This window comes from Hemicordylus capensis, chromosome 5 (assembly GCF_027244095.1).
Source record: "Hemicordylus capensis ecotype Gifberg chromosome 5, rHemCap1.1.pri, whole genome shotgun sequence".
Lineage (NCBI taxonomy): Eukaryota > Metazoa > Chordata > Lepidosauria > Squamata > Cordylidae > Hemicordylus > Hemicordylus capensis.
Window position 1 is genome coordinate 148,410,768 of NC_069661.1, and position 11,755 is coordinate 148,422,522.

The 11,755-nt window shown below is 43.6% G+C and overlaps 1 protein-coding gene across 23 annotated transcripts in view; it reads left to right on the forward strand.

The window, feature by feature from the left end:
• The window catches only part of MAGI2 (membrane associated guanylate kinase, WW and PDZ domain containing 2), a 953,479-nt gene that overhangs the window by 390,568 nt on the left and 551,156 nt on the right, over nt 1–11,755 (forward strand). Inside the window, exon 1 of one of the 23 annotated variants that reach the window (XM_053251280.1) lies at nt 8,664–8,789. The exons of 21 other annotated variants lie outside the window; for them this stretch is intronic. The gene's annotated coding sequence lies outside the window, so the exon portion shown is untranslated. Of the gene's footprint in view, nt 1–8,663; nt 8,790–9,157; nt 9,771–11,755 lie in introns of those variants that run through there. One more of the 23 variants, XM_053251279.1, reaches the window with a different exon arrangement.

An 11,755-nucleotide genomic window follows, 5' to 3' on the forward strand; every position in this document is an offset into this window, starting at 1 on the left:
CCAACTGGATACATTATGTGAATAGGCCAATGCAAGTTGTAAATTTTATTTATTTATTTTTGCATTTTTATACCACCTTTCGTTAAAAGATAGCCCCAAGGCGGTTTACAAAAGTTAAAAACATACAATAAAAACATCATGCTAAAAGTATAAAAACATATAAAAACAGGCATAAAACAATACAACAAATAAATACATTTAAATACATTTAAACATGATCAGCCAAGTCATCACTCCATATGTAAGAGCTTTATCCATGACCTGCATTTTGCATAAATCAGGCCTTAATTTAGGAAGAATAAAATAATTTTAAATAGGTAAGTTTATTTAAAGTATTTATATGCACACTTCATCAAGGATGCTAGGGAGGTGTACAACAAGAACAATAAAATCACAAAAATAACAATAAAAATAAAATAATTCAATAATTAATAAAACAGCAAGAAACAGAGCAATGGTAGCAAAATATTAAATGAACAGCTGTTTATAAAAAGCATTCATGACACCAACCATTGTGGGAACAGTTAAAAACATTAAAAGGCCTGGGAGAACATAAAGGTCTTAACCTGGTGTCTAAAAGATAACAGGAAAAGGGAACCTCCAGAAGGAGTTCAACAATTGGGAAACTGTGGTGCCACAGCCAAATTATGTCTCAATTCAAAATGGGGGTATTGGCATATGAATGCAGTTTACAAGAAGGCTGACATGGGAGTGGGTCCAACCCTCCAAGTCTGCATCTTGAGCAAACAAGCCAACACTATAGGAAGCAGTCTTGAGAAAGGATAAGGTAAGATTTAGGGAGTTTTGTTCCAAAGTATCATTGGATGTCTGAACAAGAACATCTGTGCACAACCAGGAATTACGAGGAACTTTCCAGCAGATAAGTGATGAATCAGGAAAGATGGTGCTCGAATAGATGTGATTTGCAGGACACAAATGTGGTGGATGTGTCTGCATAACATGGAGATGTGCTGTATTATATAACCACATTGCACTGACAGCAGCACATAAATTATCTTATTTATTTATTTATTTATTTATTTATTTATATTGTTCAGTTTTTATACCGCCTTTCATATGGCATCCCAAGTTAGTTTACAAAAGTTAAAATACAATAAAACTCCATAAAAACCACATTTTAACACTTTAAAATCAGTTCAACAAACCATAAAATTAAAACAGACAATTTTTAAAAGCTGAGAAAGATTGGCCGAAAAGATGGGTTTTCAGGTGTGTTTTTAAAAATTGTCAGAGATGCAGAGGATCGTATCTCAATAGAGAGTGCATTCCACAATCTTGGGGCAGCAACCAAGAAGGCCTGTTTCTGTGTAGCCACCAAATGAGTTGGCGGTAACTGGAGACGAACCTGCTCAGATGACCTTAATGGGCTGTGGGGCTCATAGTGAAGAAGACAGTCTCTTAAATACCCAGGGCCTAAGCCATTTAGGGCTTTATATGTTATAACTAGCACTTTGTATTTTGTATCCGGAAACCTATTGGCAGCCAGTGTAGCTCCATCATAATGTCTTGAAATGAATAGATCTATGTTGTCATCATTGGTCTGATCACACCATTGAGTAGTGCACCTGTGCTGTAGCCTCTTTGGGATGATTCTAAAGTTCCTGGTGTTGCACTGGCCTTGACCCCATGCACTAAGCACAACTATTCTACAAAGCAGTTGGGACATTATTGTTGCCTGTGGAAGATGAAAACACAGCATTGTAGCCAATGTTTTATGGTCTAGAAACACTGGCTGATGATACCCTGACTGGTTGATACCCTGACAATTTAGTCATCATTACTAACTTGTCCTATCAGTGGGACTTGCATCAAGTAATTTAGTCAGCATGTTAGCTAGTAGGTAGGAATCTTTGAGTTTTTCACTAGTTCATGAATCACCAGTTGAAAATGACAGTACTGGAAAGATGTAGTGTAATCATGATACTGCACAATACAAAGAGTAAATTAGTTTGGGCTTGAACAAAAGGATTTTCATTGAGTTTGATGGATGTCTTTGATTTTCCCTGTTTATAATGGTGTGAAATTGCACAAAGCAACAGCTGGGCACTTTTAATATAAACCAAGTTAAAGAAATAATACCTTCCCATGGTTTTGCTGTTCTTACTGTAATTTACAACCACTAAGACTCCTTTGTACATCAATATGTAATTTATTTGTTTCTTTCTATTAATAAAATATAATTACAGCCCCCTAAACCAGTGTTATGAGAAGTTTTCTTCTTCTTAATTAGATTGTGGACATAATAATAGATGTACTTTCACCAGCCCTTTTTCAACTCAAAATTCTGATAAAAAGGGGGAAAGTGGAAGGCTTCAGGTCAGATAATATTCACATCAGCATGATGAATATTGCATATCTTTAAATTACCATGGCTGATGACAGCCTATTTAGATAAGCATGAATCTAAATTGATCTAAATCCTAGTAGCACTTTGTTTACAATAATCATAAACAACATTAGACATCATTTGCAATAGTTTGATTCTTGGAGTCAAGCAGTACTTGCATACAAACATTGTCGTTTGAACTATTAGACATCATTCCATTTCATATTTAAATCTAAAATGTTTTACTTGGCTATACATATTTTTCTGTAGTAATAAAAGAGTCTTGTAGTATAATCTTGTGCATATTTACTTGGAAGCCCACTGAGTTCCATGGAACTTATTCCCAAGTGTTATACAACTGTAGTCTTAAAATGGTATTTCTAAAGGCTTTTGAGCTGTTTGTTGGAAATAAAATATTTTATAAGAACTGTATTGCTGACATTGATAATATGTCAGCATTTTTGCTACATGATTCATTTATGCAATATGAGCCAATATTGGAAGGGTGGCATATTAATTAATTAATTAATTAATTAATTAAGACAGTAGTACAGTGCTTTGATTCCAAACACTGGAGCTGTTAAGAATAGCTGTACAAGAAAGATGTTTGTGAAGAAGAGTGTTGACATATAATGTCTACATAATTGTGTAATATTTATTTGCTGTTGTTGAAAATCAGAGCTTTAGGTATAGTTTAAAAGTTTTACTTAATTTGATCACTTCACAATGTTCTCCCCAATAGAAGTCTCCATTATTCACACTTAGATATTCAGATCTCCAGCTTGGCCAAGTTGTGTGCCTTTCATTTGTATGTCAGTTTTATTCGGTGCAGACATAACATTTCCGTATCTCTCACTCATGGTTAAAAAATCAGGATTGCTGTAGCAGCTAGTGCCTTCCTTCCTGCTCATCCTCTCTGCCTCATTATCATCCTTCCCTTTCCTTTCCATTACTAAGATCCCTAGTCATTGTATAATATTACTAGGATAACAACTGGCATGGTTAGGTGTTACTAGGATTTGAAAACCAGCTGCAAACTATGGCTTTAAATGCTGGGTTATGTCAGTGTTAGTCTTGGTGGTGAAAAGGGAGGGGGAATTCAGGATGGAGAGATATTGGATGGAACACAAGATATACCATTTGAAAGACAGGGAGGCTGTTCTCACAAGCAGCCAAGCCCAGGCTTAGGCAGCCAAGCCTGGGCTTCGCTGCCCATGAGAACCACCAGGATCCACACAGGCCCTGGTAGCCCTGTGGTGCCAAACCAAGCACCAAAGCTCGACTCATAGCCAGGGTTAAGGCCACTAATGTGCCCTTAACCCAGCTGCCAGGATCATGTGCAGAGATGGGCACCCAGAGCGCCTGTCTCCTGGGGGAATCTCCCAGTGCAGTGCACTTGGCAGGCAGTATGCTGTGGGATACTCGGAGGCCGGGATAACAAGTCCTGGCCTCTGTTGATCCGTGCTGCTCTAGGCAGCATGGATCATGTGGGTGCATGGCTTGCATGCCACAGGGGCTAAAAGCAATTGTCTGAGGGAAGGTAGGTTGAACCCTGCTTTCCTTCCGCCTGCCCGTGCAGTCATGTGACTAGCCCCATGGATTGTTTGCACTGGACCCCAAGTAAATATCTCTACAATTTTATCCAAATAAGGAGTTTATTCAAAATTCACTTGGATTAAATAATAAACTATGCCAGTAGTGATGGCATCATACTAATGGGGGAAGTCTGAAGTGGTGTGAGGTCTCACAACTTAACTCTATCCTGCTGAAATGCCTAAGTGAAAAAATATGCCAAATTGCTGTTAGGTTTACAGACTATAGAAAAGATGCAGAAAATATACAGGGGCTGTCTATAATAGTGTTTCTCTTTGATGCAGCATGGGCAGACTGGTAACTTATCTAGCCCATCGGCTGTGAATTTCAAACAGTTTACCGGTAAATGGCAAATTGTAAACTGTAAGTACCAAAAAAAGTACTAGCAGTCATCTGTTCACAGGCAGCTGTGGTCTTACAAATAAGAAGCTTAAAAAACCCTGGTAGTTGGCTGTTGAACACTTTTTATATATAAGAAGGATGTACTCAGTGGTAGAGCACCTACATTGTGAGGTGCTAGAATTACTCTTTGGCATCTCCAAATGGGGCTGTGAAAGACCCACAGAAATTTGCTTCCAGTCAGTGCAAACAATTCTGACTGAAATGGACCAATAGTCCATTGATTCAGTATAAGTATTTATGTTCTTCTCAGCAGTTTCATGTAGATGTTAAAATGCATTGGAGACAAGATGGAGCCCTGAGGGACACCATACAAAAGCTCTCGCTTTGTAGAGCAACTGTCTCCATGTAACACCTCCTGAAATCTACTCGAGAGGTATGAGCGGAACCACTGCAAAGTAGTGCCCCCTACAGCCAGTCCCACAGGCAATCCAGAAGGATACCATGGTCGATAGTATTGAAAGCTGCTGAGAGATCCAAAAGGACCAATAGAGTCACACACCCTCTGCCAATTCCCCTTTGAAAATAATCCATCAGGCCAACCAAAGCAGTCTCTACTCCATAATCTGCCCAAAAGCCAATTTGAAATGGGCCTAAATAACCTGTTTCATCCAAGACTGCCTGGAGTTGAGAGGCCACCACCCTTTCAATCACCTTGGCCAACCACGGGAGATTGGAGACAGGCCTACAATTGCCTAACACTGGGATCCAATGTAGGCTTCTTTAAAATAGGTCTAAATTGCCTCCTTTAAACAAGGAGGCATCCCAGCTTCCCTCAGAGAAGCATTTATTATCTCAACTAGGTCCTCTCCAACAATTTCCCTGCTTGATAATATAAGCCATGTTGGACAAGAGTCAAAGGAACAGGTGGTAGGACGCACAGTTCCAAGCAGCTTGTCCACATTCTCACAAGTCACAAATTTAAACTGATTCAATATAACTGCACAAGATGAGCTACCGGATACCCCCACTAAGACTCTGCACCAACAATGGAATCCAGGTCAGCTCAAATATGAGAGATTTTGTCCACACAAAAAACTAATTAAAAGCTTCACAGTAGCTAACTAAAGGTTCCACAGCTGGAGTGAAAGGGACCTGTATAAGTTACTTCACCAGCCTCAACAATTCTGCTGGATGCAAACCTGTGGACACAATATGCATAGCAAAGAATCGCTTCTTTGCCACATGTATTGTCAGAACATAGATCTTCAATTGTGCTCTGTGCTGTAATCTGTTGGATTTGAGCTGAGTCCTTCTCCATGTGCTCCAGTTGTCTAGGAGTGTGCACGGTTCGGTCCGGGCACAATTTAAAAGACCGCCGGACCGGTTCGGAGGTCCGGCGGTCCGGAGGTTCGGGAGGGCGGGGGCATGTAGCTTTAAGGGTGGTGGTGGTAGTACTTACCCCCCCCGCCGCTCTTCCCCCTCCGGCGCTGGTCCTTTGAAAAATCTTCTTGGGGCGGCAGAGTTCCTCCCTGCCTCCCCTGCCCCCGTCGTTGTTCCTAAAGGGTTAAAGAGACGAGCGCTAGTGGTGCGCATGCGCCCTGCGCGGCGCGCGTGCTCATCTCTGATGCTGCCGCACACGCGCCGCACGTATGCAGCGTGCGCGGCAGCGTCAGAGACGAGCGTGCGCGCCGCACAGGGTGCATGCGCGCCGCTAGCGCTCGTCTCTTTAACTCATTAGGAACAACGACGGGGGCAGGGGCGGCAGGGAGGAACTCTGCCGCCCCAAGAAGATTTTTCAAAGGACCAGCGCCGGAGGGGGAAGAGCAGCGGGGGGGGGAAGTACTACCACCACCCCCTTAAAGTAACAGTCCCCCCGTGCCAGACCGGGGGGGGGACTCCAGACCATGCACACCCCTACAGTTGTCTACCTAGCCGCTTCAGCTCCTTCCATATACCATGGAGCTAATTTAGATGCGAGTAGGAGAAGACAGGAGCGATCGGGTCTATCACCCTAAATCAAATCAATCCTTTATTACGGCTGGAGACCAGCATAAAATTAATACAGATTTAAAATTACAGGTAACAAAGCTAAAATTAAGGATGATTGCAGTTTAATATTTTTTAAAAAAACACAATAGATATTAATTCATCGTCAAAAGGCTAAAACTATAACTAAAAATACACATTGGTACTAGTTATTAAAAATAGAGAAGATAAAATGTAGTAATAAGTAAAAAGGGGGGGTATAAAATGGTATAGTATACAAAGCAATAAAAAGAAATGGAATGCAATAAAATGCAATATAATGCAGTAAATCAATGGGTATGGAAGCATGGGCGAGTGCAATATCGATCCAGAGTCATCAAGAGTCAGATTAGTGGCGCTCACCACCTATCATCCTTCGCTGGATGCCAATCACAGCAGCACAGAACTTGGCAACGTTCTGTGTAATGGCAGAGTTAGAGTCAGAGAGCAATAAATGACTGTAGAATTGACTTGTACGTCCCAGGAACTTACTTAGCAATGGGAAAATGAGGGCAGCACATATGTCTCTGTTGAACAGGCAAAACAGAAGGAAATGCTCAATAGTTTCAACTGTCACCCTAATAAGCTAATTATTTCCACCAAGGTGTCAACAAGATCACTGGCAGAGTCAGCATTAAAGGCCTCCAAGGTTTCTTGGAATCTATTGGATCTGACCAATAGTCTTCTTGGGTGAATAGGTCCTTCACCCTTGCAGAGGTGACTAGTGGCTGCCGATTGAACCTTCACCAGGTGGTGGTCTGCCCATGACAATGGGGAAATCATTGGTGTCCCCACCTATGGAACACCTACCTGATCAGAGCAAAATACCAATTCAAACCAACATGTGTTGGCCCTGAGACAGCTTGGGAAAGGCCCATAGTTGTCATGGCCATTATGAACTCCCGAGCTGCTCCTGACAGTTCAATCCCAAAGTGAACATTGAAGTCACCCACCACCATCAACCTGGGCATCTCCATTGCCAACTCCACAACCAAATCTGACAGCTTAGTTAGGAATTCTGTTGGGCAGCAGGGTGATTGAGAAGTCCCAGTCTATCCCTGGTCCCAAGACTCAAGTATACACACTCAATATAGGCAGATGTTCTGACAAGAATCCTGGTAAGGGATATACTACTGTTCTATGAAATGTGGTTTTGGGTGGACTGTGGAATTTGCAAGTGCCCCTGGGCATGCACATGGCATGTGCCAACATGCCAGCATTATGACCAACGTCTAATGTGACAAACTATATCCAAAAAACCTCTTAGAAACTAGATGAGCTTTTTCAAAATGCTTGCCAGAAAAGAGAATAAATACCAAGCCAATTCCAAACCGAGACAAGGGAAACCCCAGCATCATGAATTATATATAGTAGACCCACCAAATGGTGCAGTGGGGAGGTAACTTGCCTAGAGAGCAAGAGGTTGCTGGTTTGAATCCCTACTTGTATGTTTCCCAGACTATGGGAAAGACCTATTTCAGGCAGCAGCAAAATAGGAAAATGCTGAAAGGCATCATCTCATACTGCACGAGATATGACAATGGTAAACCCCTCCTGTATTCTACCAAAGAAAACCACATGGCTCTGTGGTTGCCAGGAGTTGACACTGACTCAATGGCACAACTTTACCTTACCAATGTTATTATTGATCGTGGGATACTGCCAATAGGTTGCACTTGCCAATCAGATACTACTCCCCCTGGGGATAGACTGACAGTGAGGCTTAGCCCGCTCTCCCTGCAGATGATCATTCATTCTGCCCTGGGCAGCCAGATTAGCCACGCACACGACTGCCAGCTCCATCATGGAGCCGGCAGGGGCTGTGGAGATCGGGGGCTGCGCAGTTCCCGGAAGGTCCAGGATGCCCCGCACGAGTGCGCAGAGCATCCTGGAGAGACCCCCAGAGCCGGGAGACTTGTTGCAGCCTCCCAGCAAGGTCTCCTTGTGTGTTGCTGCGGCGTGAAGCTCATGGAAGTTTTTCACACCCAGCTTTTAGTTCACATTGAGGTGTGCATTCACATATTAGCCAAATTTACCCCTGCAAATTATCAGGGAGCACTTCACACAGAATATGGGTTTTTCCATCTTGTGTTAAGAGTATAGCCCGATTTATATCCAGAGTAAAAAAAAAATCCACTTTTTGCGCCATTGGTTTTTGGGGCAACTTTGAACTCACAGTAAAGCCTCTCAGAAAGCCTGCTGTCTGGGAAAGCTAATGCAGAAACATTGGAAATGGGATGAGGACAGATAATTCTGCTTCATCTCTGCATTGGAAGTGATTGAATGATCCAGTCTCAGCCTATGCAGATCCAGGGCAGGAATACCTGCTGGCAACTGAGGCCAATTAGAAGAAGGCAAGGTCAAAACAGTGACTCATGCAGAGATGCAGCCAACAGCCTCCTCTACTGAGTGGGCAGGGCACTTCATTCTCATGAGTGCTTTGATGAATGTTTTCCCCCAGTATCATCACTGCTGCTCAAAGGTGCTGTGTTATTATTATTTATTTATTTATTACATTTATAAACCGCCCCATCCAGAGGCTCTGGGCGGTGTATGGCCGAGCATGCAGAAGTGGGGGGGGGGAGAGACCATCCAACAGTAACGTATGAATCGGTTCCCTGCTTGTGCTGAAGTGGTGGTATGCAGCAACCCCCTGTGATAAAACCACTGCCAGTTTACCTCAACGAGGCACTCCGCGTGAGCGTCTCTTAAAGTGTAAAATGAGGTGTGTGTTTAGATCTGTTTGCATGCAGAGGCATGACGTGCTAGCCGTGCCTGGCTCTCCACACTGAAAAGTTTAATGATAGCCCTGTGTACCGCACGATATTTCCCAATATCTGGGCGGGGGGGGGGAGCTTGAGAAGAATCCTGGGAATACCACGCTAATTATCTCTCCTCAGAGCGATATTCGCCCTCCCCCACAGCCGGCTGCTTTGTAATGTAAATAGCTTGTTGGAAGAAAAAAGAAAGAAAGAAAGAAAGAGAAGGCAGCTCAAAGGCTCCATCGGTGCGTCTTCTGCCTTTAAGAGAGGGAGGGCCACCTGACAGCCACCTAGACCCGCTGTTTTATCTGCGGGGGGAGCGAGAGGAAGAGACGGCCACGGAATAGGTCATCACCGCTCAGAAGCGGAACCGGCTCTGACTGAACGGGCGCGGAGTTGGGCTGCCGGTAGGGGGTTGGGCAGAGAGAAAGAGAGAGAGACGAAGGGAGCCGCCGCCGCCGCCGCTTGCTTTGCCTTTCGAGAGCAGGGAAAACAAAAGCGCTCAGCTGCAGTTTGGAGCTGCTGCTGCTGCTGCTGCTGCTGTGTCTGGCTTAAGCGGAAAATTCTAGACATCCGTGCTGGAAACTCCCAAACCCAGCTGAGGCTCGAGATTATCGCCTTCCTTCCAAAATGGGTTGGATCAGTACAGGTGGCTTCAGCGTGAGGAGAGGGCAGACTGGCTGAGTGAGGACCATGGCAAGGTAGGCGGAAGGCTCTCCCTCATTTTCCTGCTCTTTTTATACCCCCTCCCCCCGCCCCCGCGCTCCTTCCAGCTCTCTTTGCCTGTAACGCGTGGAAGCCAGCGTTTCTCAGTGAGCGGAGACCCGGAAGGGGGAGGGGGGCGGGTGTCCAGCTGTGGGCATTTAAATCCCACCATGCCAGCTCAGTATGGATGGCGCTACCTAGGTTTGAACCGAGGTGGAATCCAAACTTGATCCTGAATCTCGCTTGGCTGTATGGAAGAATTTGGGTGCTGGGTAGAAAGCCGGGAGGGGGGAGGGGGGTTGCTGTTAGTAGAGCGCACAACCTGTCTCTCAGTCACAAAGTGTCAGATATGTATTGAGATTTAGGAAACAAAACCATCAGCAGCAACAGCAACCAAACCTCATAGGGCCAGTAAATCGATGCATCTTGTTGGATGTTGAGCAGTGAGAAGGAGAATGGACTGTTTGACTTTCTCAAGGTGGTAGCATGATTAGGGATTGGGGTGAAATGTTATTGGAGTTGGTTGTGCATTGTGTGAATTTGCAACAGAGAGCCCTGCAAGGTAGTAACTTTGGGAGGCTTCCTTTTTGGCCAGTGCCAAAAACACCATCTTCTCTCCAAGTCACTTTCTGACTGTCTTTAAGAGCACAGAAACCATTTTAAAAAATTGAACAGTCTCCCAATGAGTTAAAAAGCAAGTGGTAAGGAAGGATTTCGTATTTCAGAGTTCTGTATTTGCCTGAGTGTGACTGCTGTCCTGCAAGATAAAAGCAAGCTATAGCCTGCAAAATCCCACTGCATTTGTGTTTACTTTCCTGGTGAATGACGGATTTCCTTTTGTTCTTGAACATGCCTTCTGACTGTGCCTTTTGGAACAAAAAAGCATTGTATGTGAATGCAAAAACCTTTGTATTTATTTTCATGTTAGCAAGAGATATGCACATACATTCCCCACTGTACTAATTTGTGATCTGATGTACACTGCCTTGGGGGTCTTGGAAAATGGATTAGAAATGGGGCTGAGCAAGGGATGGTCTGGTATCTTGGACATTTTTAATCCCTGTGATCTGAAATGCATACAGAAGCATATATTTGCTCTCACTGACATTGAGCTCTGTGTCCCATCAGAATCTGCAGAGCACAGCAGAGAGAGCCTTAGGAGCACACTAATAAATCAGATTTGTAATGGGCCCTTTAAAATTTTCTCTGTAAGGGGTGACTGGCTGGGTCCCCCCTTTGGCCAAAGTAAGAAGCAATCTGACAGTGCGGGAGCAGCTGTGTGCTGACATTTTCTCATGAACCTGGTGAAAAATGGCCTCAGATCTCTTCTCCAGTTCTAAGAAGATGGTCTCAGCGTAGCCATGCGCTTCTCTGGAACAATTGTTTGCTCTAATCACTGTGCTTTGCTGAGGCTGGCTGCTTGCTTCATTCTAGTTCACTTGTTTGAAATCTCTGCTGTGTATTGTCACAGATACTTGTGTGGGGGTGTGTGAGGAAGGTTAGTGGATGTTTTTCCTTGAAGTGGGAACCCATGGCAGTACAACTGACTCAATAGACAGGAAATGTTTGTTACAGATGGGTAGTATGAATGCTGGCAACAGCACTGCTTCTGACCGTATTAATGGGAGATTGAAGTGTGCTTAAAATGTACATGGCTTAGATAATGCACCACCCACTGGAAAGGTGGGGGAATATGCAAATTAGCACCTACTGAAAGGTATAACTACCAATCCTTGGAAGATAATCCATTTCTGAATGAATACATGTGCTTTTATGATAAGAACTTGGCTTTGGGGTGTGAAGGGAAAGCTCCTGATTTAGACAACGAAGAAAGTCATTGTCTAGATGGCTACTAGACAATGAAGGAAATCTTTTTAAATTAGTGTGCTACTATATGGACTCATTGAAGAAATTGCTGAAGCAAAGAGCTGTTGAGTATTGGCAAAGCTGCAGTGCTTTGCTTTTTTTTTTTTTTTTGCTT